Source organism: Corvus kubaryi, unplaced genomic scaffold (genome assembly GCF_017639235.1).
Source record: "Corvus kubaryi isolate FWS band 111438036 unplaced genomic scaffold, C.kubaryi_AGA036_p1.0 37341, whole genome shotgun sequence".
NCBI lineage: Eukaryota > Metazoa > Chordata > Aves > Passeriformes > Corvidae > Corvus > Corvus kubaryi.
This window is the reverse complement of record NW_024581112.1, coordinates 9717836-9741439: the sequence shown is the minus strand read 5'-3', so window position 1 is coordinate 9741439 and position 23604 is coordinate 9717836. Positions and strand designations below refer to the sequence as shown.

At 41.9% G+C, this 23604-nt stretch overlaps 1 long non-coding RNA gene across 2 annotated transcripts in view; it reads left to right on the top strand.

Moving 5' to 3' along the window:
* The window catches only part of LOC121666361, an 81137-nt gene that overhangs the window by 7261 nt on the left and 50272 nt on the right, over positions 1-23604 (top strand). For both annotated transcript variants that reach the window (XR_006016649.1, XR_006016650.1), the window contains exon 2: positions 6838-6979. This is a non-coding gene — a long non-coding RNA (uncharacterized LOC121666361). The remainder of the gene's footprint in view (positions 1-6837; positions 6980-23604) is intronic.

Below are 23604 nucleotides of genomic sequence, written 5' to 3'. Positions count from 1 at the left end.
TAATGGATAGCACTGCAGAGTAGGGTATTTCCCTGATGAGAGGATATTTTAGCATCCTCCACAAGCAGTCAGATCTTTGAAACCTGATGCAATGAATTCCAGCTGCTCATGACAGAGAAGACATAAGCCTGTAAGAGGGTCATGGAAGGGCAGAGTTTGGATCTTTTTTGCTAAGAAGAGTTATTAAGAGTGGAGCTTTTTATTTCTGTCATTTTACTTACACATGAGACACTCAGAGATATATCTTAAGACATGGATAGTGACTCAGGAACATCAGACAGGACAGAACAAACTCTTCAGCGAAAGAAGAGAGGGTGAGAATAGCTGGAGCAAGTACAGCTCAAGGTCAGCTATGTGGAAGAGAAGCAAAAGGGCTGTAGGCTTTGAAGGCTAGTGGCTCCTGGGTGTAACTTCTGCCTGCTTTTCTGAAGTGGGACTGTAGGAAAGGATCCTGCATGTTGTGACAATATTTCATGTCAGCGAGTTTTGGGAAGCTCTCCAAAACTCTGACAAGCCAAATAGCAAGAACTCTGATGGAGGAATCTCCAAGTGTTGGAAATTATGTGGTTTGTCTACATAGAGAAATTGCAGTGGCTTTAAATATCCTGGAGTTAAAGCTCTGTGATCTCTACTGTGAATGAAGATTATATTTGTATAAAGGTGTATGATGCCAATACAACCATTTCAGTATGTGGAGGGAGAAAAAAGAGAGAGAACACACTTCCATCTGAAATAGTTATGCCTGTAGAAGAAACAAATGGCTTGGAACTACTTAAGCAGAATATGTTTATCATACCAACTAGCTCCAAAAGGCTGCATTATAGTCATTGGGAGATGAAATTTATATCCTAGACAAAGACTAGATTTGAGATTGTAATAAACTGGTTATGTCCTTTCTACTGGTTTCTGCCATACGTGCTAGCTCTAAGGGGCTGGAGGAAACTGGCCTGAAAGAGGGATCATTTTCTTTTTTTTTCTAGTTCCTCAACAGACATGGCTGTGGAATTCTTTATTGGCAACAGTACATATGATAGCTTCAGATTAAATTTATTCAGATACACTTAACATTTTTGCTCAAGTCCGACAGCTTCCCAAGCAGATATGAATGATTCTGGAGTTTCTCAGATCTTCTGAGCTGAAACAACTTTTATGGGGCTAGATGGGCTGACTATATGGAGGTGTATAGTACCTTTCTGTACATTCATGTCTGGAGTTGGGCTTGAGCTCCACTTCAGTGGAGTGTAAAGTGATAGTGGGCTACCAGCATATTCCTAGATCAGCCTGAATTGATTTCATTTGCCTATTTCCGAATAGAATTCAGAAAACATTTTTCTAGGCAGCAGTGAAAGCAAGGGACTTCCTCATCTGCACCTGCATCCTCCTCTAGGACATCTTCTGCAAATAGATGTCACAGAGATGGCTGCCCTGGTAAAAAATAGTGTCCCAATATAGTATCTCCCAAGGACCTAGCAGAGGAGGGGGAAAAAGTCAGGTGAGGGGATGGGGTAGAGGTCTCCAAATAGATAATTCAGCTGATGCAGTGGCTGGTGTTCTGAAAGGGAAACTTTGACTGCCTGACTGCCAGTTTCCCTCTCTGGTTAAGAGCTGAACAAAGAGTTTCGATGTTGCTTCTTCGTGATGTTGATGTTTCTCCACCTTTCATAAACCTACAATTACATGAACTCACTAAATAGTCACTAAATTTTGTCTCCCTTAAAGCTATAATACTTTAGCAAAGTTGTAACCAGTTTAGAGTAATGCTACTGAATTTATCAAAATCTCTCTTCTAGCTCATGTAACTTAAAACAATGTTACAGATTAGTCTGGGTGCAGATAAATGCACATTATTCTGGTTTTATATAGAACAACAAAGACCTGGGTAGCTCAGTAACCTACATGCAGGAAAAGGAATATAGCTTAACTCTCCCACAGCAAATTGCTGTGCTTGACTGTGGCAACCCCACCTCCCTTTCTTCCCTGTAATGAGACCAGACCTGCTCCAGTCCAGGGCTTACATATTTCTGAATGACAGACAAAAGCTAAAGGTTGAGAGCAGCTTTCTTGCTTGCACTAGGAAAATTGAAGTCCACAAAGTAAGCAGCTTATCATCTGAAATATTTATGTATTCATCCCTATAAAAGCACCTATCTTCTCTGCAAAACTACAGTGAAGCAAAATGCACTTCCTACTGCCTAGAATGGCTATCAAGGGCATCCTAATTGATTATTGTGAATTTCAAAATATTTTCTTTTTTAGTTCTCTTTACTGCATCTTTTGTCATTAGAGAGCAGGTCAGCCTTCCTGGAGGGCACACAAAACCTCACTGAATGCAATGCATACAAACAAGGTCCATGGCAGAAAATGAGTTCCAGTGTCAAAGACTTCGCATCGAAATTTTCTACCCAGTGGACCCTTTTTACTCAAGTTTATTTTGATATTTGATAAGTTTAGGACAATGAAAAAAAGCAGAAGTACACAGATCAAAATCCTAATGCATTTCTTGGGCTAGTCTGTGTCACAGTGGACGCTTAACAACTGGAATGACGGATGGAAAGGGAAGGAAGATACAATAATTTAAGCATTAGTCCAGGTTTCAAAGACCTGTATTCTTAGCTGTCAAGTGATCTAAGTTTCTCCATTCCCCACCTATAAAACACTTTTAACAGCTATAGCCATTTTCTGTAAGAAGTCTTATGAAAGTGAATACACCAGCAGCAAGAAAATGTCTGGGTATCATACAGCTGGGTAAGCCAGTAATGCAAGCAATGTATTGAACAGTGTATTGAACAAAGCATTTTTCCATTTGCCTTATTGAACTATGGGTCGCAGAAATGGTGAAGTAGTGTGATTTTCCTCTTCCAATCAATGTTGAATTGATTTCCAGCATTTTTGCATTTTTTGTAGCCTTCTGTAGTCCTTTCTAGTTCCTTTCCAAGCCAGAAGATAACTTAGTTGTGCCTTCTGTACTTTGCACACCAGGTACACAACATCAGGACATGTTGAAGAGGTGGTGAGAAAATGTTGTGCAGAGCCATGAGGGAACAGGAAATTTCCCCTGATGTCTCTGTCTGCTTGGTCTGCTGGAGAAAACCCAGAGCACTGAAGTATCTATAACTCCAATGTTTCTCGCTTGAGCTATTAGGAACTTGATGAAATTGCAAATACTCTCATCCGCTCTTCCCTGAAGCATCTCTCTAGCCTTGGCTAAAATTGCAGCAAACGCTTTCTTCGCTTGGAGGGAAAATAAGAAGTGAAGGCAAAAAGTGGGAAAATAAAATTGTCTTTAAAATGTAGTTGGAGCTGATGCAGTAAATTCAGCTACTCGGTTGCTGCTTTGCAATTGTTTGCTGTTTCTGCCATCACCCACTAATGCAGTTGAAAGGCTACTGAAGTCACTGAATGCCTTTTGATTTATTCTTTCCTCTGTTTTATATCCAGTAGATATTTTCATAAGTTGGGCTGTCATTACAGTGAAGGTGAAATTTCTGTCCTTTTTCTAGAGACTAATTGTATAAGAAAATAAAACCCCAAAATATTTATAGTATCAATTGCAGTGTATCTGAGTATACCCAGAGCCTAAAAATACCGATTTTAATTAGCGACCTCTTCGGGGTGAGGCGAGAGCTCCATTTTTAGCTACAAGATATTGGTGGAGGTGGAACTCCAGGACAGTTTCAGGGCAATAAGTAGCACGGATTTCAGTAACACGTTTCCTGGCCCAGCAGAGGAGTGGGGAGGGCTTGTGACTATGCTGTTCCACCGCGCAGCGTGCTTGCACTGTAACTACAATGTGACTGAGACATTTTTAAAATCACTGTGTTCTATATTAAAGACCCCAGTGATGGCTAAGTGATTAAAACACAGAGGAGTAAGAACTGCTAGACTGCTAGAACTGTAAGACTGCTGGAACTGCAAGACTGCTAGAACTGCCTACTGTTATGGGGAAGCAATTATGTACTAAATACCTAAAGGCAGATATATTTGATGGAAAGTACTGGAACAGAGCTTGTAAAGAATAACTATCAGTTAATTAGTGATATAAATCAAGTTTTTCAAACAGTTGTAATAAAGAATTCTCCTTTCAGTTCTGCTTTTGTGTTCCCATTGGCACATGTATGTGTATTCCTAAAGCGAAAGGCAAAATGACACTACTCTGTCAAATTATTTGCCAAAATTACAGTCTGCCACATTCCGCTGTCTGACTAGCCTTGCTGGGTAGGGTTGATATTGCTCTGAAAACTAAATTTAAGGTTATCTGATTCACGAAATCTCAATCTTAAATATTATATTAGGGAAATGGGGGAGCTTTTATCTTGATATAAAATAAATTGCTATAAAAATGCTATAAAATAGTAATTGTAATTGAGCAGCAGTTGTGTCTTGTTAGTTCTGTTGTTCTGAAATAGTAATGATAGAAGACTGTTTCCTTGCTTGTATCTAGACACATGCAGATGTTACTGCAGGGTAGCTTGGGAAGGAGCTAATATTTGCTACCAGGAGTATCAGCCTGTGTGCATGCTCTGACCTTAGAATTAGTTTCAGTCATCTTGCTCCCTTTTCACTAAACAAAGGCCCCATCAAGCTTTTATTTACTGCTGCATAAGAACATGTAAGTGAGAAAATGGATAATATTAACTCATTCCCATGCCTGTGCAATCATAGCACTGCACTGACTTCAGAGGAGCAATATCTGGTTCCGAGAGCAAAGGGGATCAGACAGGGATCCACAGGCTATGGAGTTTTCAACAGGGCCCAAAGGAGTGGGGTCAGTACCCACTAGTCCATGGAGCTCCCTTACAGCCTTGTGAAAGCACCGTGTGCTGTGCTTATCTCTGCATTCCTAGTTACTAGCTCCGAATAGTTTAGGAACAGTCAAGTTATTGCTCCATGCTATGTTCGGTATGATATCCTGTTCATGTGCTATCATCTGGGACATCTGGGTCATTTAGGGACACAAATAGCTATCAGCAGCAGGTTAGGATAGATGAAGGGCTTGAGCAAACTCTGCTGAAGCCAGTGGGAGTTTTTCCCATGACTCTGATTTGAAGTTAGATAGAGACATATTTTGGCATGAAATTAATGCATACTTCTAAGTCAGTCGCCCTGTAGGAAGGCATGGAAATGAAACGTTGAAGGAGGGCTTAAGAGAAACTTGTTCAGCTGTGATCAGTGCTCTCAGACTTACAAGCTGGTCTGTTCCAACTCTACCAACTCCATTTACAGTGTGTTTGCCTGTTACAGTAAGGGACATGGAATGTTTGGTGGTTTGTCCTTTTAGACCCTCTTTGCCCTCCAGCTGTTGTGAAATACAATTAATTGTTACACAACTGCTGCATTTTTGCTGTTGTATGACTGCATTCATAAGGATGAAAAGCTCAGTGGGTCTGAAATGATCCTTGCTTCTCAATGGCAGGAGCAGTGGCAGCAGGTGTTTGCTAAGAATACCTCTGGAAGGGAGAGGAAGAGCAAGTATGCCTGTACATATCATTTTGCACGCTGACACTCTTCCCAAGGCAACTGAGGAAATAAGCCAGTTAAGGTTGAAAATGGCAGCTATTAGACAATCCTTTTGTCTCATTCTGTGAAGGTTTAACCAGTCCTGTGAGCTTGTCACTATATTCACTTTAAGAAACAACTGTTTAAAGAAATCCTCTTATTTTTCTGCTGTCAGCCAGAGTCTCAGTTTGCTCCCCCAGTGGTAAACATTCACCTCCACACTGTGTCTGTGTTTTCAGCCAGTGGGAATTCACACCAAGTAGTCAGCACGTCTTTATTACTGGGAAGTTGCACTATCTGTGTGCAGGAGTTGCTGCTGTTAACTTGAAAATCTGTCTGTGTAGTGCCAGAAACATTTACAAATCTGGGATTCTCTTCCTGGGTCTGCTGCTGAAGTCTGATCATTTGACTGTAGTTAGTGGAGACCTCACAAAAGATACACCAGCAAGGCTGGTACAAATAGTACTCTCAAAAGAAGTAGTTACTCAGGTGACCAGGAGGAGCAGCTCAGGTGCATTTATTGTATGTTAGAAAGTAAAATCTTCTAAGTAGTCACAAAATAGGTGCAGCAGTGGTAACAATTTCTAACAATGTCTTCAAGCTCTGACCATAATTAGACTCTGTGTCATGGTGTCTGTCCTTGAATTCATACCTACAGGTTGTAAGGGTGTGGTTTTATGTGAATAATGCTCCACCAGGAACCAGAGAAGGATGTTCATTTGCTCTGCACAATCATCTAATTAAATTGTTGAAATTAAAATTAGTTGTGGCCACAGTACCTTGGGCTGATTTTTAGTTACATGAGAGCATGGTAGATCCCATTTGTATATATTAGAAGAGCTGGGAAGAGGGATGGGTATGACACGGTAATTTTTGCAGGTAATTAGCTTGTTTAGGCTAGATAAATCCGGAAAGAGTGAGAATCTTCACAGGGATATAGCATATCTGGGGATGGGCAGCAGGCTGTGCAAGTGTGTGTTTGTATTAGTGAGCATTGGGGAGCTAGAGGCATGTGGGATCTATTAATACATCTCATGTGAGTTAAATGCAACCGCAGAGCCAAGGCACTTACTACCACTGACTGTCTAATGGTGCTTCATTAGCACCATGCTTTTAAAATGAGTTCTATCTATTATGGATTACAGGACAAATGTACATATTTTCCCTTATTTTGCCCAGATATTGGCCTCTCATAGAAAAAATATTGTGGACTGGATGACCTTGAGTGAACTCATCTGCCACAAAAGGTTTTAAAAGATAAAAACCTTTATAGTCCATTGCCATTCTTCTGAATCTTTCACATTATTAACTTCATCCCCTTATAATACCTCTTTTCAACAGGAAGCTATCAAGTGGATTCCAAGAATGTGGTCAATCTGACCCAGCTCCTTCAGATTCATTTGTCTCGTGATAAGAAGTATAGACAGAATACACCAGGTGTACAGAAGAAGATAAAGAGTTCAGATGTCTATGTGGAACCACTGTAAGCAGATCTTTTCTCTCCAGTAATGTAATTTTATCTTGCTGTATCTAATTGCAGGTGGTTGCTGAATCATAACAATGTCCCTAAAGCCTGAAGCAATGAGAGAAAAATCAAGATTATTTTCAGTTGTCTGAAGTGATTCATTCCACTGTTGCACAGAAGGATATTTTTCTTGGGAATTCATAGATTTCAGTAGTTTGAAAAGTCTTCTCTTATGAAAAAGTTCTAAAACGTCCTCTAAGGTGAGAAGATTCATGAATTGGTTCAGTAGTCAACCACCAACATCTTGCTTGGTGGTGAGACAGAGACTGAACTAGCCAAGTATTGTCTTAGATACATTACCCCAAAAGACATTTCTGACACTTCTAAAATTAAAATGATAATGTGATTCTTCTGAATTGGTGCTACTTTACTGATTTACCTGTGATTTGCATGAGAACTTCTGTTTGCAAAGAAAGGCACAACTGGTTGTTCTGCACTGTTTGAGCACATTGGTGGCCTCATATTCATGGTCAATGTGCCACTTGGAATACAACTTGGGAGTCTCCTTGCCAGCCATAGACCTCTGATACTTGAGCAAGACCTGGCTCACCATTCAGCCACAGGTGTCCGTTCCATTCATAGCTATCCCCATCTTTTAAATTATTCAGTGAGTTTGATCCCTGCACTAGAGGGCAGTCCTAGTTAGCTGCACCAGGCAGTAGGTATGTCACACCAGCCCCAGGAAAGGTGGGACAAGTCTCAGGACCTGCCTTTTAGTCCTTCAGCCTCTTAGTATTAGCCTTTTGCCAGGGCCAGGAATGAGCAGCACAGGCACTGCCACTTCTCTTCATGAGCAAGAAACTGAAGTGCGGTGGCTGAGTGACAAGTACTCAGACAAGGACAGGACTTGGACAGCTGGCACTGCTTTCAGTAAACATTTAAGAGCTTGCGATTGTCCGGAAAATCAAGTGTGAATAGGTTTACGTAGTCCCTTATACCATCATTGCAGCCATCAAAGCATTTCTGTTTCCTGCAAAGCTTTGTGTTATTCACAAGTCCAATTGGCCTGCTCCATACCACCTTCATAAATGACTGCATTCACTTGTTTGGAAGGTCCTGCAACATTTAAAATCCTGTTTGAATTGTAAGCAAGATAATAGGAGTATCCATTCCCTCACCTGCTTTCTCCCCAGGGCAGCTGAACGTGCCTGGCTTCTGGCTGTAGGTTGGTATGGGCTGTGCGCTGTGGCATTACAAGGGCAAGGGATTTGGTAGACCCTTTTAGAAAGAGCATGGGTTCCCATGAGACAGAATTCACCCAATATTTGGAAAGGAAAGCCATCATGTGAGTAGGGCAGTGTGTGTGAAGCACAAAGCAGAAGTAAAACTGGAATTTGATAGCAATAGGTCTGGGATGCTGAGTATTTGATTTATTTAGGGAGAAAGGAATTTTTCTCCCTCATAGCCAGCACTGAATCATTCATGGAATTCTGAATTTGCCTCTTGAGAAGTAGGCGTTGCTTGATGCCTCAGACAAGATACTAAACTTGGTGGTTGCCAGTGCGACCTGGCCTACCAGATCCTGTGCTCTGTTGAAGGGAGAACTCTGGCAACCACCTGCTTGGATATTTCTGCCCTTGTGTGCAGCCAGATTTACAGCACCGCAAACATGAGGAAATTATATCCAAGAAGGAAAGTCACAGAAAGTCACACTGTTAAGTGAATAGCAGCTTTTTGTGAAGAGCAGTTGACTTCACAAACTGGCCCCAAATGGATTTTGGGTAAGAGCTGTTTTTCTTCCATCAAAAAGCTGAAAAGAGGCAGAGAAACAGAAGACTGTCTTACTAGCTCTGGTTGAGGGCCATGCCACCAAGCAATCTTGGTGAATCCTCCTCCTCCTTCAGCCCTCACATGCACTGCTCAAGACTGTCTGCAGCCCACTTGCTGCCAAGCCTGGCTTTCCACCATCTGCACCAGACAACCTTTTCTTTTGGCCTGCTGCTGCTGTTCAGGGCTCCGTCAGTTCAAATGGCAAACATGGATACAAGCACTACCAAAAGCAAAGCCCCATGTGGAGGGGACAGTGTGCATCTGGACCTGGCCCAAGGTGAGTAAGTCTTCTTTCTTCCTTCACATGCTTAAGCAGGAACCAGGAAATATCTTCAAGGGATTTTTTTTTTTTCTAATTCCTGCTCATACTATTTTTAAAGGACTGGCAATTTGTAAACATCCTCAAAGCACAAGGTGTGCTCTGAGCTTTTGCTTTCTCAGGTTTCATATCTGTTTACATTACAGTAAGTCTAAATAAATAAAGGGCAATAGTAGCATCTCTTTGCTCTGTTTTCTGGCTGATATTTCCAGTCTGGTCTGGAACAGCTGAACCCAGGAAGGGATTCCCACTGTTGTCAAGGGCTCTAAATGAATATTCCAGTGCCAGTCCTACATTTCTTTTATTTTGCATGCCCTTAACTCCCACCAGTTTCACTGGGTGCTGACACTTTTTGCCAATGGCAGCATCAGATCCCCCAGCAGGGGTCTATCTCCTGTGTTGAGGCTATAGGAGATTTATGTCTCATTTCCCTGTGTTGTGTGTAATCCTTTTCTGCAGCATAAAGACATAGAGAGTACAAGGTCCTACTATTCTGATTTCATAGTTTGTACAACACCTTTGTACTCTTCATTTCTGCAAAGGACTGCATGCAATGCAGGGCAGTAAGGAGGAGGAGAGCTAAGGCCTTGGGAAGTGCTTGTCCTGATCACTGAGACTTAGTAGCTCCTGGGCATGACCAAAATAATTTTTAAAAAAACCCAAACACAAATCTTTTTTTAAAACATCACAGTCCTTTCCTTTTTCTCCTTCCCCTTTCCTTTTCATCCTTTTTTTTTTCACTTGTCTCCGTCTCCTTTTTTAGCCTCCTCTCCTATGAGCACCAAAATTTCTTTTAACCTTCTCTCTCAGATTTTCAGACATCTCTGGCCTCAAACAGGAGCTCGTGTACCCAAACCCCACGAGAGAGGTCTATTCTTACCTTATTTCTGGCCTATTTTTGTTATGAGGAGACGTGGGTGTCCTCTGAAGCTCAGAATGGTATCCAGGGTTTCAGATGCTTCCCCTGACCCCTGTGGCACTTGTCCATCACTTGTCCATCACACGTACTCTGTGTAAGGTACCTGTCTACTTACAAGGGACAAAGAAGTCACTACAGTGTTGAACTGCTGTCAGTTTGGAGAGTAGAAGGGTAGGAAATGTCACTCTGCTTTCTCTTTTGTAGGGAAAACAGTGGGAGAGCATATCATAAAATGACCGCTTGAAAGGCAGTAAAGGACAAAAGGACTGAACTCAGTCCCATTTCAGGTCAGCTGGGTGCCAGGTTTGCTCCTGTCCAAGGTATGTTAGCTGTTTCAAGCATTTTTCTTCATGGCAGTGATAGTAGATAAGGTTTATGAATAAGAACCTGGAAGACAGAGACATAAAGAGGACATTTGCTTCACAACACAAAGGTGGGGCTGTTCCCAAGGAGAAAATGCTGGCCCATAGAGCTGGACCTAGGCCAGTTTTGGATGAGGCAGCAGGCTACACAGCAGCACAATCCCATCAGCCCAGTGCTAGCTCTGGTGCTGACAAGGAGCCCTTGGGTAGTTGTGCCTTTTTGTGTAGCCTTGTTGGCCAGTTTAAAAGCAGCCTGTTTGTGTCAGTGAAGACTGAGGTAGAAGATGTGATTTGGGTTGTGAAAGAAATGGCAGACCAGAAACTCAGCAACACTCTCAGGCGCTCCATGTCTTCTTTTCCTGTATTATCCAGTACTGCATCCCTTTTGTCTGTCACCTTGCCCCAAAACTAACATCATATCAGATTGATTCCTGGCTTACCATTTTGGGAGCATGGACATATTGGACTCTGTCAATGAAGTTTTTATAAAATGAAAAGTATCCTTAAAAAAATTAGACAATTCTACAGTTCTCTAAAACCCTTTATTGACCTGCATTAAACCTTCCACATAAACCTTAAAGGCTCTGCAAGTCAAATCCTGCCTCCTCAATGCTTTTTCCCATAGGAATTGGCGGGCCTCAGATAGTATGGTTGATTGGGAAGGCAAATACCATAGAGATGATGCCCAAGGACAGAAGTGCATTATATTGCATGGGGCAGAATATATCCAGGCAAGGGCAGAAGGGATGGTGAAGCAACAAGCCCTATTGTGTTTCACTGAACTGAGAAGAACCAATTCCATGGCAGCAGATCTGTTAATTTAGTAGTAATTTTGCATAACAGTTTACCAGACTAGCACTGCAATTCCAAACAAAGTCCTAAAACCTTTAATAATAACCCCTGGGTTTAAAGGAAGACGTATTTCACCTTTTTTGTCTCTTTAGCTTTCCTTTTCCTTTGGAAAAATGCCTAACAGAAACTGCATGTGTTACTTGTACACAGTAGTACATAAAATGAGGAAGCCTTTCAGAAATCTTTCTCGCCTTGTTTTAGAAGTGGATTCAGGCCTGTAAATAGATGCATTCTTTCCTGCATTAGCAGTTTATTTCATTTTTAATCAACCACTGATGCTATCCCAATATCATTTAACCTGTAATCATCTTTTGTCCAGAAACCCAAATATTTGTATTGCTAATAAGTACTCACTAAGGTGGCACTCAGGTGGTTTTTGTCCCCCGAATGCTGCCAAGTAGTTAAGTTATAATATATTCAGAGATTTGAAAGCTGCAGTCTAAGTACTCTCCCTAGTTATAAAATGACTATTCTGGGAACTAATCCAATTAGTTAGTTACAGTTAGTACACTTACTTATTTCCAGTAACAGCAGGTTCAGCCTGGTTCAAAGGTAAAATACCTGGTGATGTGTAATGGCACATAGGGAAGTTCCTCTCTGAGAACAACTATGATCACCTTGAGGCAAATACATTAAAAATCCATGAAGACTTGTACTATATGCGGTGTTGCTAGAAATGCTGCTTTTCTCAAATTCTAATCTTTTATTTAAGCAAAAGTTAATAGGCTTTTTTCTTCACTAAGAGATTGTGGCAATGTGTAGGGCAAAGCCAGCTGACACTGAACTCTAAAATGTTTGACTTAGCAGAGCTGAAGGGAAAGCCAGGAAGAATATGTGCTGTGCATGGTAATCTGGAAGTGTGCACATAAGCAAATGTTCTGGTGCCATGGACATTTCAGATCTGAAATATAAATGCAGCCTTTAGATCAAAGGGTTCCTAAGTGTTTTATTATGCCTGTCTATCTAATAATATTGAGCAAACTCCAAAGTACCAGTATCTGGTAAACATGCATTTACCCACCTCTGATATGGAGCAATTGCAGGAATCAATTGTGGTTACTCTCTAACAGCATGCAACAAACTAATTTCAGTTTTGTGGCAGGAGGATTGGAAGCTCTTACTCACACATGAAATGATAAGAGAAAGTCTTGCAGCTGATACCCTTGCCATAGTTTTATGTGCACGTACCTCAGTCTTTCCAAAGAAGCAGAGACCAAATGTGAGGTTGAGGTTAAGGACAAGGTCTTGAGTGCTGCTTGGGTCTGAGGATTGCCCTGGGGGTTCTTGTGAGGTGGAGAGTGGTGGGATGGAGTGGGGAGGCTGCAGAAGCACTGGCCCAGCACAAGGAGAGCAGCAGCAACTGAGATTTCCTTGAAGGTGCACAGATCTTCACTGGTAGGTGGGTGGGTTTGGGAAAGGGCTGCCTGTGTTTGCCAGGCCTCTTCACCCGTGTTGTCTGGTGTTGCACAGGTGGCTGCACAGGCAACAGTGGGGACTTCAGCACCTCTGCCAGGTTTCTGTGAGTTCCAGCTACTCTGAAATGTCTGGCACTGAGTGAGCACATAGTGCCAGTTGTTGTTCAGGCTGGGCAGTGGTGTTGGTGGTATCAAGTGGAGCTGGCCCAGAAATGGCACTTCTGAGTTAACCACTATTGGCCATATTAGCACACAAGGTGGTACAGCAACTGGCTGCCGGTGATTGAGGAAGGGCAGCAGCTCACTAAAGGACAGAGCAGCTTGATCTTGAGAAGACAGAGAAATGGCATGAAACTAGAGGAGGAAGAGAAGGAAATACTCATCCCATACTCCTTGAAATCTCGCTGGCTCCTCGTTCATAAGGCTTAATGGTATTGCCACTCTTTTCTGGCATTTGAATTGGGAAGGGTTCAAAAGTTGTTCAAATGTTGAATATTGCAAATGAGCCACAATCACCTTTTTCCTCTGCCAGGGGGACAGAGAAGCATAACAATTTTTCATACTGGGGGGGAGGGAAAAGGTGGGGGGAAGGGAGTTAAGCTGTTGGAGCTAGGGTATAATAGCACTTTTTCTGGGTATGGCTGGGTTTTGATTGGTTGTTTTTTCCTCCATACCAGGCTTTTCCAGCCCTGAATTATTTTAGTTAGAACATGTTACTATTTTCATCTCTCATCAGTCCAAACCACTGACCTAGTACGTCTTCTGATATAGAAATGCATTATTTGATATGGGAAAATTGGTGTCAGTTTAAAAAAATGAATTGCACGCTCACCAGCCAAAGAGAGCCCTTAAGGACCAGGTCTCAGGCTCTGTATTTGCAAATGAGTGCTGACTCAGGTAATTGAGTTTTTGGCAAGATAGTCAGCACCCCAAAATGTCACATTGAGGCCCAAAATATGTTAAAATATCTCTGCTAAGATCATCTGTGTGTCCCCCAATTTGTTTACAGAACTATCCTAAATAAAAGGTCAAAACTTCACTGGAGTTTAGCTACAAGATTCTGAAAATAAAGAACATCCAGCATGATTTCCTTCTCAAATTCAGTGTATTATGTGTTAATTTAAAACTTTCCACTCCTGTGGAGAGCAAAAATTGAACCTAGCTAGAGGCAAGCGGTGAAGATAAAGTGTTTGAATTGTTCTGACCCTGCAAAGAGAAAATCCCAAGCACACAAATCAACTCTACTAACAGTAAAACAAATCAGGTCCTTAACATTTTCACAGCCATATCTGAGTCATGGCGTTTTGATAACACCACCAAGAATGCTATTGCCAATTATTTAATTATTCAAGGAAGAATATTCCCCAGCCTAGGCTTTCTACCAACTCTCTTCTCACCATTGCTGGAGGATTGCTCTGAAAAAAGATGGCCTTACGCTGGCAGAACCCTGTGGAAGTCTGTGGGAGTTTGCTTTCACTGTGAGTTGCAGGAAACAGTTGGTGAAAAGCTAAGTCTGATGGTAAGTGCTGTCAGGCAAATGGCCAAATCCAAGAAGGAATAGAGGCACCTAAACATTCACTGATCTCTGTGACAGGCTGTGGCTTACATTTCTTCAGGTGTCTTGCTCCTGTATCTTCTTTTTCCTGTCAGGATTAACATATCAAAGTTCTAAAGCTTGTTTATTTTCACAGAGAATAAAAGAACATGTGTTTTCAAGAGCTGTGGGCGAACTGGTCAGCAGTGCAGAAAGGAGAGTTCTGGGGAGGATGGTTAAAAAGCCAGGGGCAAATTTAGGTTACTTGAGGTGCAGATGGGCCATGTTGAATGCACAGTGCCTTGGCTGTGCTGTGTGGCTGGACAGAGGGTGGCAGTGAACCTGGGCACAGGCAGTGATGCCTCACAGCCTGCTGATGAGAGCTGTGCTCTGGTGCAACAGGGACATCCAAGGAATCAGTCCCAGAGGAAATGGAGCCAGTGTTCTGGTGGCCCTGAGTATCCTGTACAAGCATCTTAGCTGCCTCAGGTTTCCTAAAGAAAAGTAGGGCATGGAAGAGTTGTATTCTCCAGTTACTTTACATCTTGCAGAAGTCCTCAGAGGCCACTAAACCTTACAACCCTTGGGGCATGAAAATACAATGTGACTGAAAAAGCTTCTCATACAAAAGAGATCTAGGAATGCATCAGATCTAAGCATGGGCAGTCTACTGAAATGCAGCACATACTGCTCTGATTTAGGAGCTGACAAGCCAAGCTTTCATCAGTATCCACCACATAAGCAGATTTCCCTGAGAATTCTGTGGTTTTCCCAGCCTGTGCCTTTTCAAGGTGGCATCACTGTCCTCTTAGAGTCGCTGCAGTTTATTGCTGGGGACACCCATACTATGCAAGTAAAATCCTCACACAGCTCCTTCTTTCCAGTGCTGTTGCTTCTCTACTCTATGTGGAAGGTCTCCCAGGCTGACACAGATGTACAGAAAAAGAGTGCACAAGAAATGAATGCTTCCCTGGGCAGGCACACAGCAAAGAGGGTTTGTTCCACCCCTGTCAGATATCTAGAAGGTTAATCTTGGTGGTGATGCAGCCTGGGACCTGCTCTTCCCTGACTCCCACCTTTCATGATCTGCAGTGGACTTTGCATTGCTTTGATGCACAGTCTCCAGGGCTGGGTTAGCAGTCAGCCCTCAGAGATCACAGGAGCACAGCCCGCACCAAAGTCAGCAGTTTTGCCTCCTGACTTGACAAAGACCTTCCCTTCACTTGCAGCTGCCCTGAACCAATTTGGCTGTAAATGTAGCTAGGTTGAACACAGGTTTTGCTGAACTAAGATTAACAAATTCAAGCCCTTATTAGCATCTAACTTCCAGAAGTGGATGTGGTCTAAGGAGACACATAAATGCTTTTTTACTTTGTGAGAAGGTAAAATGTTGCTTAATTCACTGTGACAGGTCAAGATTTCTATTAGAACAAGAGGCTTGAAGAGGGAGTACATGCTTTTGTGAGGGAGGGAGACAAAAAATAAATACAAAGAACCATCACATACGTATATAGCTACTGAAAAAAAATTAAACCTTTTAAGTGCAGTACTCATCTTTGCAGTAACAAAATCCATCTCTTTTATGTCTCAGGGAAAAGTATTATAAAATTGCAGGCCTTGATCAATGGTAGATGAGTCATTTAGTGACAAACTGTAGTGATGAGTCCAAATCTTTTAATTTGAGTACGTTTTAATCTCCTGTCCTGTTTAATTAGCCAATCATGGCAACTTGGATGGAGAGTGATAGACTGTGCATATCGAGTGTCTTAAATTCCTAATTTTATTTGTAAACTATCAGTGAAGAGGATGCTAAATAGGCTAGATCCTGACCTCTTCCTGAGTGCCATTGCACTTATTTAACCTAGATGAAGAGCATGCCTGGAAAGTTAAAAGGAGTTCACTAAAACTTCAGTGAAACTGGGAAGACATCACATTTTGAAAGAGGAATACTTGACAGCTTGCATTATGACCTAGAAACTCAGTCACTGCATTTTTATAACCTTTCTGCTAAAACCAGGAGCATACAACCCTGCCCTGCTCCAGAAACGATAACATCCTGTCAGTTTGTGTGGAAAATGCAAGTGTTCTCTGAACTTACTGTAGGGCTTTGTTTTGCTTTGCTTTTTATCTACCTTGTTTCTCCTAGTCTCCGGCCTTCTGTGTTTGCTAAAGTTATTCAAGAATGCAATGCCAAACAACGCCCTATTACTGCTCTGCAGCTTTCATTTGAGAAGGCAGCCTCTCAGATGTACTCATCCTAGCTATAGCTACCTTCATCCACAGTTAGGGTTGCACAATCATTTCCATTTCAAGAGTGCTTTCTTTTTCGTTGTTGTTGTTTTGTTTTCATCTCTTCCCCCTGAAGTTGCTTATAACTTCTCTAAACTGGATCATTCCGGCTGAAATTTTCCATGCTGGGTGTCTACCTCAGGCCTCTTTTGCTTAATTTAAAACAAAACAGCTTCATTATCATCCATTTCTGAGAACAAGATGATGCAAAATATGCACACTTCCCACATTAGGAATCTTACTGTAAATTGAAGCACGCTGGTCCATTCACTCCTTTGCCTTGTTTGGAGGTCAATGCAAAGCTGCCCTGCTTCTTAGAAGTGCTTTTGTCATTACTGTGGTATTTCTGGAAATCTGAGAAAGTGCAGGACTGAAACTCTTTGGCTCTGCCTGGTTAGACGGAACCTAGAGTTTGCAAACTAAATTCTGTAAAAATGTGCCAGCCTTTCACATGGAAACCAGCACAGTCTGAAGTGTCACAGCAGTGGCAGTACCTGCCTGGCCTCAGGCAAAGATCACAGGCAGCAGAGAGAAAAGGGTCAGCCACAGGCAGAGGATTTTCCTCTCCAGGTCCATAACTAAAATCTGGTTTTGCTGTTCATGTTCAGCGCATAATTTATTCTATTTTCCTCTTAGAGAAAGACTATGGACATGAGTTTTCCAGCAGGAGTAGTTTCTCTGTTATCTCAGGTGGGAAAGGGCTGATGAGGAGTTGATGTTCCAGCTATATCAGATAACCCTTGTGAGGACTAAGGTGAAATTTTGATGTTCTACTAAACCATTGTTTAGTTTCCTTTTAGTACTTCGGAAGCGTTTGGAATGTGCTTCACACACCACCATTAACATTGCAGCCATTCAGAAGCCAGATCTGCCATTGCAACTATCTTCAGCTCTTGTTTATGGCATGACAGAGGTGTGGAGAGTATTGAGAAACAATTCAGAAATTATGATGTCAATGTGACCAACTCGAGAGCTACATCAACCTCTGAACTCCGCTCATTAAACTGTCTCCTCTGGGACTTACGATGTTTCCTTAATAAGATTCAAAGTGTTGCTGTTTTCTTTATGTCAGGCTTCTTCCTCTCATCCCCCCTCCTTCTGGCTTATGTTAATGAAAATATTACCACACAGTGAATAAAGAGCATATATGTGGCTAAAAGCAAGTGTTACGGCAAGATATCAAACCTCCCATCAAAATAATTAGGTGTCAAAAAAAAAGGCAAAAGTGCATTTTTGAGGTGCATATGCTGTTCTAGTTACATTTTTCCTCTTCTGACAGAAGCTGTAGGAGCAGGTCTGTGATTCTGCCACAAGCCTGGAGCAGCTGCAGACAGGTCTGCTGCAAGCACGGGCAACAGAGGGCTGCTTGAGGCAGCAGAGTGGGCTGAAAGGTGGTGATGGCAACAGGGTCTGCTTGGCCAGCACAAAAACTCAGGGTATTGCTGGAGCTCTTGCTGTTGCAGAAGGGGCCAGGGTCCTTCCCCGGCACCTGCTGTGGACCCTGGTGGAGGAGAACAGGGTCTCAGCACATCTGGCTCCCATTCTCCTGTTTCTCCCTCCCATCCTTCTGAACTGACACCTGCCTCTTCTCTCAGAGCAGAAATGGTAACTTTGCCTGTGCAGCTCAGTTAATTTGTTCAGTAAGGCAAGGTGGGATAGCTGCTGAAGAAATACTGAAGAAAATAGAATAAGATTCTTGGAAAAGACTTCACTTATTTAAAAGTATTTAAGAATGTTTCCTCTAAAATGCAGAACACTGAGTTCTAGGAATGAACTAAGAATGGCTAAGAATTTGCCACTCATCAGTTATGTGGTCATATCAACCTCAAGACATCACACACAATCACACATTCTCTTCAATTTGCTCCCTAACACTCTTATGTAAAAAGTTATGACAAGTGCAGAGACAAGTGATGTCAAGAAATAGTAAGCATATAACCTTTTCATAAGTATGTCAACAAAACCAACAAGACGGTATTTCATATTTTATATTTTCTGGTCAAGTTTGCTCTTGGGATAAATATTAAAAATTGATAACCTCAGCAGATTCAAATCTGGCTTCTGTTGTGGGCTCCATCAGGATTGATCATCAACAAAAGATCACAACTTAGATCTTCACTTGTGCACAACTTTGAAAAATTTGCAGCGGGGTCACGAAGCTGGAAATGTTTGTGCTTGAGAAAGTTGCAGTGCTAAAGTGGCTGTAATACAGAATCTCTGGTATCTTTTTGACATTGCTTAACTTTTAGAACTAATGACTTTTAAGGGGTTTAGTTATCTTAAACTGCTCTAGAGGCTTAGACTATTTTAAGCAATTTAACTTATAGCTGTGCCAGTCGTGGTTCATAGGGTTGAGGGATCCCAGTCAAAGCGGTGTATGGCCAGGACATGCCAAGACACACAGTTCAGCTCTGAAGAATGTTCAACATGTTGAAGGAGTCATAATTTTCAGGCTTTTTTTTTCCCTGATTTTTCCTTTAAATAGAGGACTATCACACATAAACATAGAGGCTTTGCAGCATTGAGGTTCAGGGCAAATATGAATTTCCTCAGAAATTAACTCTGGAACTAAAAGGTGATCTGAAAATCTGAAGTGATATTTCAGTGCTTTTTGGCATGTTACATATTTTTGGGGTTTTCACTGCTGTCCTAGGATTTCTCCCTAGGAGTAGATTATTGAAACAGATCCTAGCTCTCAAGTAGTGCTTCTCATCTGCTCCTTGAAGTGGCTGTTTGCACTGCCCTCTCCAGCTTGAAGAAGGGCAGTTGACAAAAGGTTCAGAGGTTTGCAAGAGCTACTTTATTTTCACTGTGACATAGTAAGAAAGCACAATTTCCTCTCCTTTCCCCTCGGGGAGAGAACTCACTGTTCCTATAAAACAAGGCTGAACCTCAAAGACCCAGCAAGCCAGCAGTCTGCCTGGAAGCATTCATGTAGGATGCAAAGGCAGATGACCATCCATTGCAGCAAGAGACTCGGGGCACAGAGAAGGGATAGGGCAGTAAAGACCTGGACTGGGCAAGGAACACAGAGAGTCCCAAAGTTGGGGACAGTGAGCACAGCTGTGGCTGTGTGTTGGAGCATGTTAGCTTTGCTAATCATTATCTGCATAGCCTAGCTTTTCCCAGCACAAATTGGTTCTTATTATATTACATTAAATTCATATCATATTCAGTTGTGCTGAAAGGCTTTCTGGAGCTCAAGCTACAGAGGAGGGTTGCAGCCCTGTGTTTCTTGTCTAGTGTTGAAGGGGTCCACATCCAGATGATTGGTTTCGTCTTCCTATCACAACTCCTCACTCCTTCCAAGAGTTTATTTATTCATTGGCAGTGATCTCCTCCAAGGAGAGATGGCTCTGCTGTTGATTCAGTTGGAAATGTAAGAATGGACCTTGCTGAGTGAATATTTATGTCTCGAAGATGCTTAAAATGTTTGGCACAGTGCAAGGAATATTTCATTTACAATAACAGTAGTATTGTCTCTCTAGTAAAGATCTTTACAAACAGAGGAGAGAGAGGATGAGAACACTACAGCAGTACATTCACCTGGGGCAGTTACAGAAAAATCCCTTTTGCTACTGCCACAAGCTTTAACTGTGAAAAGAAGAGGTCTGTTTGCAGGGGTCTGTTTGCAGTTGTGCTGAAGAGGTAATGTTGATGCATTCCTAATTTTTATATAGTACCACAGAAACCCTTAAGACAATAAGAATACAGATGAACAGCAAGAAATAAGAATGTGCCAGCTGTGTTCCTGCAGCTCCTAATTTAGTTTTTAGAGTATATTGGGCACAGACACATTAGTCAAAGGCACAGATGATTTGGGCTTTGGGCTCTGCCTCACCTCTGTCATTTTAGGATGAGACTTGGACCATTCCCCTCTTCCCCTTTCACTGGTCATTCCAAGTCCTTTGGCACTATCATCACTTATCCACTTTATATTACAAATACCTTACCAACTGCCTTGTGAGGAAAGAGACTGTTACTGCACCCATGTGACTCATTAGAAAGTGCATGACAAGAGTATAAAGTAGATTATCCAAGAACACACTGAAAATTTCAGCAAGTCAGAGAGTTCAACCTGCTTTTCCTAAGTTCCAGACTTTCTGTAAGCCACTGGACTTTAGTAGAGGAGACCTGCACTCTCCTAATAAGCTCGTGAACACACCTACTTAAAATCTCCAGAATAAAAGCATGTGCAGAAATTAGACCCTTTGCATTAGATCAGCATTCAGAAAAAAACCCCAAAACATTAACTCTTTAAATCTCAAATGTTAATTGTTCTGTATAGCCACACTTTATTGTCAAGAGCTCTGGATTGCATATCCAGGTTTACTGCAATCAGTTCTGGAAAAAAATGCAGGACCAATCTGACAGCATCCAGCAATTTTGAAAGAAATCACAGAACAGCTTACAAAAAGGACAGAGAAGAGATAAACTGTGTATTTGTAGCCTAGCTCAAACTTTCGTAAGGAGCTAATGTGTGGGAGAGATCAGAAATTTAAACTACCCTGTACTGCTCCTTCCTAATTGTCCCCACAATATCCCTAATTATGGGAAGTCATGTAGGAGCAAAGACACATAAAACTGGAATTGCAGAACAAAAATGAAAAGGACAGTCTCCAGAGAATCCAGAGAAATATACCTGTGCAATTAATGTGAAACATGAAAATGTAAGGCTCAGAAAAGGTTTTTCTGCTGTTATTTGAGACAATAGGGAATCTAGTAAATAAAGGGTTTCCATCAAAAGGTGAATGAGTAAGACCACTGTCAAAGAAAAACATACCAGAAGCAGAATCTTCACTTGCTTTATCATGTCAGCCTGCCTTTATAAAGGCAGTGATGAGCTCAGCATAGTGCCTGGGCAACAGGTAAGGCTTTTCTTTCTTTCATACAAGAGCCTGGAGAAAGTGTCCAACCAAAGGTGCTGGTGCAACGTTGGTGGTTTTGCAGACTATTTCTCTTGCCACCAAGAGAAAAGATGGGGAAAAAGAACCAATCTATGAGGCTAGAATGAAAAAGGTAAGGGAAGTCAAAACAAGGTCTGGAGGTCAGGGAAGTCCAGCAGGAGATGCTAGGATTTATCCCAATGCTGGAACAAATTCTTGTGGACATGAATATATAGTATTCATCCTTGGGATGAAAGTGTAGATGCTGTAATAATTCTCTAAGGCAAAGAAAGTGATCTCAGCATCAAAAGAGTTTTTTCATTGAAACCTGGACTAAGACAAGACAAAAGGGCAGGCTTGTTCTTAGCTTGTCCTCAGGAGGAGATTGAAAAGTTGACTGAAGATTTTTTTTAAGGGTTATTCCTGTTCTAAAAATGGAAGAGGCTTGAAGTCATTTGCTAAGTATAAATACAGAGGACTCAGAGGTCAGGAGGGTACTTTTTATCCATGTCTGCATCCAAAACTAGATGACCTCTCTGGTTAAAGTTCTGCTTCTCATTTCTAAAGACAGGATGATACCCCTCATCTCTTGAAGCTGAGGAAAAGGTGACCATTTTCCAGTAAACTGAGATATATTATGCCCTTGGAGCTATTGAACTTGCAGTCAATTTAAATCTGATGTGAAAATTGAGAAAGAGAGACCAGCTGTGATTTTAATGAAGCTGATCCCTTTCTAACAAGGATACTTAATAACTTTTAAAATAGCCCTTGAATTCCTTTACTTCTCTACCTGCAGACATCAGGCGAGACTTCTCTCTGAGCCTCACAGATTGATTTTGGAGGCAGGTTTATCCTCTGTTATTTGCAGATACATGTCAGCAGGTTAATGGGGAGGTAGGGAGAGGAGAGGAGAGAAGTAACTGTCTAACAGAGACCTGAGTGCCAGGGACTAGTCCCACAGAGAGCTGTGGAAGATCTACGCAAGAAATCACATCAAAAGAAGCAAAAGCTAATGTTTACCTCCCCCTCAATTTAATGCTCTCAGCTGCAGAGAAACAAAGCAGAAGAGAAATCAGGTATAAAATCCAATCATTCAGCTGCTATCAATTGGTTTTGCCTGCTCTTGGGTGCCCAGGTTGATGCAGCTGTGAGATACTGCTGCATTGCCTCAGAGGGACAAGCATTGCTGACAGAAGTTTTGTGCCAGCTAAATAGATAAGTGAAGCTATAATGGACCAAAGGTTTTTTCTTCAGGAATTCCATTTTGTGGAAGATTACAAATTGTATTTATTGACCAGTTTTATTGAGTAGGAAGAACTCTGAAAAAAATAATTCCTTTCATATCTTAGACTTGCCAGACAGAGAGAGCTAGAGCTTGTGATTTCTAAGAGCTGGTCCCAGTAAGCTGGCCTAGCCTTCATCATGCCATGGAGGCCTGCAGTGTGATACTGTGCTGAGAGTATTGGGGAGAAATACATACAGGAAAAATACCAGCTGTGTATTCAGTGCAGGATTCACCTTGTGGGCAGGATACAAGCTGCAGATTTTCATATGGAATGAGGACAGTAAGGATCAGCGTGTTTGTTTATTCAATCCATGACTGTATGAGATGCTAAGTCCAATTCTAGGACCAGGGTGAATGCACCATGGCTGCATGATGCTCGGTGCTGAAATGGTACATACTTACTCTGCTGTGTCAAATGCTTTTTAAAGAAGTGAAGGGACACTCTGTTCTGGCAGATTGTAGATCATGCACAGTCTGTCTGTGCTTCAGTGACTTCGTGATGAGTCAACTATGGTCTGTCCTTCCACAGCTGGTGTAAGTCCTCTATATGAATTTAATGGTTCCTAACAACATTAAATCCTGTGAGCTTTGGCTGAATAGATTATTAAAATGTGGTTGTATGCTTGCATCTGATCCAGATGAGATCTGTTCTGCTGTGACCCAGTAGGGTGCAGGCCACGTATCAATGGTTGCAGACTCAGCGTTCATGTTCATCCCTTGCCTGTGCAGAGAATGGTGTGGGCTCCTCAGACAAAAGAGTTTGTGATCCTGCAGTTGGAGATCATATCACAGCACCTTACCACCAGCAGGGCACAAAGGTTTCATAGGCAGTTTTAATCCTGGCATTTCCTATCTGTGAGTGGATGATTTTGTCCCCTTGGTGATGATCTTTTTGTGTGTCATATGATCATAAGTCTACACTTGTGAGCATTTTCCTTGCAATACTTGAATA